This window comes from Phacochoerus africanus, chromosome X (genome assembly GCF_016906955.1).
Source record: "Phacochoerus africanus isolate WHEZ1 chromosome X, ROS_Pafr_v1, whole genome shotgun sequence".
NCBI lineage: Eukaryota > Metazoa > Chordata > Mammalia > Artiodactyla > Suidae > Phacochoerus > Phacochoerus africanus.
This window is the reverse complement of record NC_062560.1, coordinates 51826138-51833371: the sequence shown is the minus strand read 5'-3', so window position 1 is coordinate 51833371 and position 7234 is coordinate 51826138.

The following is a 7234-nucleotide window of genomic DNA, read 5'->3' as shown; positions in this document are numbered from 1 at the left end:
TTACATTTAGTTCTATAATCATTTTGAGTTTATTTTTGTGTATGGTGTTAGGTAATATTCTATTTTCCTTTTTTTACATGTAGCTTTCCAGTTTTCCCAGCACAAATTATTGCAGAGACTATCTTTCTTCAACTGTATGTTCTTGCCTCCTTTGTCATAGATTTGTTGACCATAGGTGCTTAGGTTTATTTCTGGGCTTTCTATCCTGTTCCATTGATATATATTTCAGTTTTTGTGCCAGTATCATATTGTTTTAATAACTGTAGCTTTGTAGTTGTGTCTAAAGTCAGGGATCCTGATTCCTCAAGTTCTATTTTTCTTTTTCAATATTCTGTTTTTTTATTTGGGGTCTTTTGTGTTTCCATCAAAATTTTAAAATATTCTATTCTAGTTCTGTGAAGATTGCCTTTGGTAATTTGATAGGGATTGCATTGAATCTGTAGATTGCCTTAGGCAGTATTGTCATTTTGACTATATTGATTCTTCCAATCATGGTATATCTTTCCATCTATAGGTGTCATCTTTGATTTCTTTCATCAGTGTCTTACAGTTTTCAGAGTAAAGGTATTTTGTCTCTTTAGGTAGGTTTATTCCTAGATATTTTATTCTTTTTGATGTGATGGTAACTGGGATGGTTTCTCTTATTTCTCATTCTGATCTTTCATTGTTAGTGTATAGATATGCAATTGATTTCTGTGTATTAATTTTGTAGGCTTCAAGTTTTCCAGATTCATTTATGAGTCCTAACAGTTTCCTGGGGCTGTCTTTAAGGTTTTCTAGGTATAATATCATGTCATCTGCAAACAGTGATAAATTTGATTCTTTTTTTCCAACTTGGATTCTTTTTCTTCTCTGATTGTCATGGCTAGGACTTCCAAAATTATGTTGCATAATAGTTGTGAAAGTGGGCATCTTGTCTTGTTCCTGATCTTAGTTGAAATAGTTTCAACATTTCACCATTGAAAATGATGTTGGCTATGTGTTTTTCATATACGGTGTTTATCATATTGAGGTAGATTCACTCTTTGCCCACTCTTTGGAGAGTTTTTTTTTTATCAGAATTGAATTTCTAATTTTGTCATAAGCCTTTTCTACATCTATTGAGATTATTGTATGGTTTTTATTTTTCAGTTTGTTGATGTGACATGTCACATTGCTTGATTTGCAGATGTTGAAGAATCCTTGCATCCCTGGCATAAATCCAACTTGGTCATGGTGTATGATGCTTTTAATATATATTTGGATTAGTTTTGCCAGTATTTTCTTGGGGATATTTTCGTCTATGTTAATCAATGATATTGGTCTGTAATTTTCTTTTTTGTGGTATCCTTGTCTGGCTTTCATATCAGGGTGATGGTTGCCTCATAGAATGAGTTTGGGAGTGTTTCTTCTTCTGTTATTTTTTGAAGAGTTTCAGAGGAATATATGTTAACTCTTCTCTCAATGTCTGATAGAATTTTCTTGTGTAACCATCAGGTCCTGGACTTTTTATTTTTGGAAAGTTTTTAATCACATTTTCAGTTTCAGTACTAGTGATTATTCTGTTCGTATTTTCAATTTCTTCCTGGTACCATCTTGGTAGATTATACCTTTGCAAGAATCTGTGCATTTCTTTTATATTGCCCATTTTGCTTATAGTAGTCTCTTATAATCTTTTGTATTCTGTGGAGCCAGATGTAATTTCTCCTTCTTCATTTCTAATTTTATTGATTTGAGCCCTCTCCCTTCTTCTTTTTTAGATGAGTCTGGCTAAGAGTTTATCAATTTTGTTGATCTTTTCAAAGAACCAACTTTTGGTTTCATTAATCTTCTCTATTATTTGTCTCTATTTCATTTATTTCTGCTCTGATCTTTATGATTTCTTTCCTTTTGTTAAATTTGGTCTTTATCTCTTCTTCCTACTCTAGTTGGTTTAAGTGTAAGGTTAGGTTGTTTACTTGAGTTTTTCTTCTTTCCTGAGAAAAGATCGTATTGATATAAACTTCCATCTCAGAACTGTTTTTGCTGTGTTCCATAAGTTTTGGGTTGTTGTATTTTTGTTGTCATATGTCTCTAAGTATCTTTGGTTTCTTTTATTTCTTAAATGATCCATCATTTTTTTAGTAGCATAATGTGGTACTAAAGCTGGGTGACTCTTATGAATGGGGTCTGTATGAGGTTGGCCATTAGTTCACAGTTCACAGGATTGCTTTTGTAGAGGGGGGCATTAGGACTTGTTCCTGTGACCTCTCATGCTTCTAGGTAGCTCTTAGGATGATTTCCTGTAATTGTCAATGTCAGCAGTTAATCCTGCAGTCCCTCCCTTTGACAGGGAGGCTCTAGAGACTTCTCTCTGTAGCTGGGGTAGGGGGAGGCACCTCTCTGTAGTCACTCTCTTTGTGTGGCTGGTCTAGTCACAATCTCTGTAGCTGCAGAGACAGGGGCTCCTCCCTACCTCTTGCTAAAAGTTTCTCTATAGCTATAAGACCTTCACCTTTCTGGTGGTCCTTCCTCTGACAGGGCTGATGGCAGAGTGCTCCCTGTAGCTGTTGTGATGTAAAAATATGCACCAGCAGGCCTCTCTCAGCTCCTTTGGCTGGATTTTCAACATATGCTGCTTCTGTGGTCCCTTGCTTGATTATTGGCAGGGATCACAGAGCTCATGCTATTCTCAAGGTCACTCTACCAACCCACAAGTCTGTTTGTGTCTCCTGGGCTGTCTGTGTTGTTTTGAAGTTCACTTTGCTCCTTAACTGGGGTTTTGGGGCTTTCCACCTGCCCTTCTAGCTTCTTACGACTTTCAGGATCCTTTGTATTATTTCCAAGTTCACCTTCTCTGCCCCCATGCAGGTCGTGGCTCTTCACCCACCCACCAGGGCTTTTGTGACTCCCAGCATCTTTTGTACTCTTTCTGAAATAGTTTACCAGTTCAATGGGATTTTCACAACTCTCCACCTGCCGAGAAGGCCCCTTGCAGATTTACAGGATACTTTGCACAGCTTCTGAGATACCTTTCTCCACCTCTTAGGCAAATAATGGCTCTGTGCCTGACCAGGAGGCCCCTTGCAGTAACCCAGACAGTCCACACTGCTTCCAAAATTACCTTCTGCCCCCTAGGAAAATTATGGCTCTGCATCCACCCAGAGGGTCCCTTGTGGACTCCCAGGATCTTTCCCTGCTTCTGAAGTAATTTTCTCCACCTTGTAGGGAAATTGTGGCTCTGTGCCTACCTAGAGGTCCCTTGAGGTATCGCACCCCTCTGCACTCCTTCAGAAATAGATTTCTCTGCCCCCTAGTTAATTTATGGCTCCCTATCACCTTTGGAGGCCCCTTGCAGAATCCCAGAATGTCCATCCTGTTTCTAAAGTCATCTTATGTACACTAGGCAAATTGCAGCTCTGTGCCTGCCCAGAGGGCCCTTTGTGGACTCGCAGGATATTTACCTGTTTCTGAGGTAACTTTCTCTACCTCACAGGGAGATTTCAGAGTTTGTGCCTGCCCAGGAGGCCCCTTGCAGTAACCTGCCCCTCCTTGCTACTTTAGAAATAACTTTCTCCACCCTCTATGTAAATTTCAGCTCTGTGCCCACCCTGAAGGTCCTGTGTAGATTCCCAAAACTCAGGATCTTTCAGGCTGTTCCCAAAATAACTTTATCCACCCCCTTTGCAAAATTCATCTCACGGTCTGCTCAGGGGGCGCTTTGTGGAATGCTGCCCATCCACACTGTTTCAAAAATCACCTTCTGTCCCCTAGGGAAAATGGAGTTCTCCACCCACACATTTGCCATGCATGGTCCCATGAGTCTTCTGCACTCTTACAGCAGTTGCTTCAGTGTTCTCCTGCCTGGCTGCTGGATGGTGTTACACGAACTCTCCCTATATCCCTCCATTTGCTCCAAGGGTTCACTCTGCTTGCTTCACTTTCTCTGTAGCCTTAAGTGCTGTGGACTGCCCCACAACTGTTGCTAAACAGCTACTGCTTGAGAGTAGATCCTGGAGCTGGGGTGGTTGGGGTCTTGCAGTCTGAGAGTGCTTGCAGGAGATAAGGCTATAGTGATGGATTCCACCCTTTCTTTCCAGTACCCCCTAACAATGGTGCCTAGTCTCCAAGCCCAAACAGGATTACTCAGGTTACAGACTCTTGTGGTCACTCTAGACTCCAGCCCCTCCAGGCTGCCTCCATGCTACCAATGCTAGTTTTTCCCCAGGTAGCCATCCCAGATTTCTGTCTGAGTTTGATTTCCAAAGTGGGAATTTCAATTCCTGGGCCCTGTCTGCCCCAGATTATGGTTGGAAAGTGCAGGGCAGTGACAGTTACAATTTGTAGAGGACTGTTTCAGTTTTAACTGCTTTACACCAATTGCTACTTTCTCCTCCAATACTCCAAAGTTCTTCCTCTGTCTCAGCTTGTTTCCTCACTGGTGTGGGGCACTTCCTGGGGTGCAGAAGCTTTTTTTTTTCCTTTTCCAGCTCCCTCCCTGTGGCACAGGCTATGACCTGATTTTTTTCTCCTTTTCTCTCCTTTTTGTTTTTCCTTCTTTCTTTTGTCCTACCCAGTTTCATGAAATTTTTCTTTATCAGAATCCTGGGTTCTTTTGTCAGCATTCAGAAAAATTTCTGGTAAACAGCTCCACATATAGTTTGTTTTTTTATTAATTTGTGGCAGTAAGAGAGCATCATGTCCTACTCCTCAGCCACCATCTTTTTCTGATCCTGAATTCTTTTTTCAGGTAGATTGCTTATTCATGTATTTGCTTTTTGGGTTTTTTTACCTTGTTACTTTGAAAGATATTTCTTTCTCTAATTCTCTATGTTTGTGGTCTCCTTTGCCCAGGCTGCAGGATTTTGGTTGCTCTTCCTTCTGGTGTCTTCCCTCTGTTGGGTAAGCTTGGTTCAGGTGGTAGTGCATGCTTCCTGGTTGGAGGGACTTGTGCCTGGATATTGGCAGGTGGAACTGGGTTTTGTCCCTCTGATGATCAGGGCTGTGTCAAGAGGTGTATTTGAGGTGGCTATGGAGTGCCAAAAAACTTTAGGCAGCCTGTCTCGATTTTATTTTTTTGACTTGATGGATGTTTTTATTTTGGATGCCTGCCACCTATTTCCTCAGTGTATGCTGGCCATTATCCCTTTGATAGGAGACATGACTGATATTGGGACCAGAACTGCAGTGAATATTGAACGGGCCTCCTATTTGCTCCATGATTTCATAGCCCTGTAAGAGGCAGGGTCTTTTCCCTAGTTTTTGAAATAGAAGAACGCAGATCTGCTCCTGAGCTATGTTTCTGATTTGTGGTGTGAAGTAGCAGGGGAGATTTCAGCATGTCCATTGGGAGAAGAGTGAGTATTCCTCTGCTGGAGAGGGCCACATTGAGTGTGCTCTCTTGTGTCACCATTCACTCATTTTGTAGTCTCACAAATACACTGTTGTTGGCACTGCTTTCAGCCCTACCTTAACCATTAGCATATCAATAATTGGCCTGGTATTGCTCAGGTATTGTTTTTACCTGGACACCAGTGCAGATCCATTGAGATCAGGACCTATGGATGCAATATTTGTGTACCTGGGCCCACTGTGGGAGTTATGGAATCAGCTCTGATTCTAGCCTCGTCCATCCCCTACATGTACATTCCTATAAAGCCAACAGTTCGTAAATCCAGATCCTTTTCAATTGTAGGAGTGCTCATCATCCATTTTAATGTTCCACTAGTGCTGAATATTTAAGGCCAACAGGGGTGGTGTAAATCCCCAGTTCATGCAGCCCGAGAGGAAAGGTTTCAGATCTTCCTCCTTAGTCATAGGACCTGGTGTTCCAGCTGTGGTTTCAGGTCCAACTCCATGTGTGAGCAACCCAGCAGCAATTGCCCCTGATGCACATGGTTCTGGAGTGGCTGGCAACTGCTTTTCAGGCAGTAGGTGCACAGGTGACAGGACAGTGATCAGTGTGTGCACTGAGGCGGAGCAAGGCCATGATCAAGGCATACAAGGGCCTTTTTCAGCATGAGAGTTTGGGGCTGTGATTAGGGAGTTGTATCCATCTTAGGCAGGACCATTTCCCAGAGATAGCATTAGCAGGGACCTTGTGGGGAAGGAGGATGCAATGGCAGCCCACACTCCCATACCGCCTAACAATGACACTTAGCCCAGGCTTCCTCACCTAACATTCCTGATCATGACATTCCACCCTCCCATTTCTCCAGGCCATCTCACCCAGCCAATGGCCATTGTATCCATAGGTCTTTTTTCCCAGGCCCCATACTCCAGCACTCAGCCCCCACTTATATCTTTGGGTGTGTATCTCATTCTGTCCTACTTGCCCCAGGCTGTCTGTTGTGTTTTTCTTTGAACCTCCAAAGCTTCCTTCCTGTCCCAGCTGGACTCTCCCTAGTGAGGGGACCCTCACAAGTGTGGCAAGCTCTCTGGGGCTCAGATCCCATCTTGCTTCCACCTCTTATTTTTCTCTTTTATCCTACCTTACCCTATTAAGTAGAGATCCCACTTGTCCTTTCACGTGTTTGAGTTATTCTGCCTGTGCTAGTAGATACCTTATGGGTATTGTTTCATTTGTAGATGTATTTCTGATATAATTATGGGAAGAGGTGAACTCCACATCTTCCTATTCTGTCATCTTGATCTGGATCCTATGCCCTGAAAATTTTGAACTTATCAGCCCCTACAGTTATGGGAGGTGATTTCTAAAATAAATCTCTTCATTAATAATGATATCTATGTCATATATACACATACTATTGGTTTTGGTCTTCTGGAGAATCCTGAATAACAGAATTCGACACTGAGACTGGAGTTCTAGAGGAAAAAAATCTTAAGGATGACTTTTCTGAATTGATTCTTTAGCTTCTGAAATTGGCCTCCAATATAATAGGGTTTAAAGACACTAATGACTCTATTTCCAGTAGTAAAGGAAACACTATTGTTCATAAGAATCACATGATTTTTTAAATTTATACACATCAAAATCAAGGAAATATGTGTGAGAATAGACATTAAAGGTGTGAGGTAATGAAGAAGAGAATATAAAATTTTTTCATGATGAATGTATTTATTGATATAAGCCCATTTAGGAGAGATTGTGGGCTTAATGTAGCAGCTCAGAAGGTTTAAAGGGGCTCTGATTTTTGTTTGGCTGAAACACAGACCAAAAAATGACCTATAATAGAAGCAATTTTAAAATCAGACCTGTATTGATATACTATAGAGAAAACACCCCTAATTCTTAGGGAGATTGGAATATTAAAGT